This window comes from Acipenser ruthenus, unplaced genomic scaffold (genome assembly GCF_902713425.1).
Source record: "Acipenser ruthenus unplaced genomic scaffold, fAciRut3.2 maternal haplotype, whole genome shotgun sequence".
NCBI classification, from domain to species: domain Eukaryota; kingdom Metazoa; phylum Chordata; class Actinopteri; order Acipenseriformes; family Acipenseridae; genus Acipenser; species Acipenser ruthenus.
In genome coordinates, this window is record NW_026707303.1 from 22,246 (window position 1) to 22,500 (window position 255).

Genomic DNA, 255 nt, shown 5'->3' on the forward strand with positions numbered 1-255 from the left:
TCCCACTGCCCCGGCTTGGGTTCCACGGCCCCGGCTTGGGTTCCACAGCCCCGGGGACAGCTCCAGCCTCCCTGGGCTGGCTCCCACTTGCCCGGGCAGGGTTCCACGGCCCCGGGCTGGCTCCCACCACCCAGGCCTCTGCTCCCACTGCCCCGGCTTGGGTTCCACAGCCCCGGGGACAGCTCCAGCCTCCCTGGGCTGGCTCCCACTTGCCCGGGCAGGGTTCCACGGCCCCGGGGACAGCTCCCGCCGCCC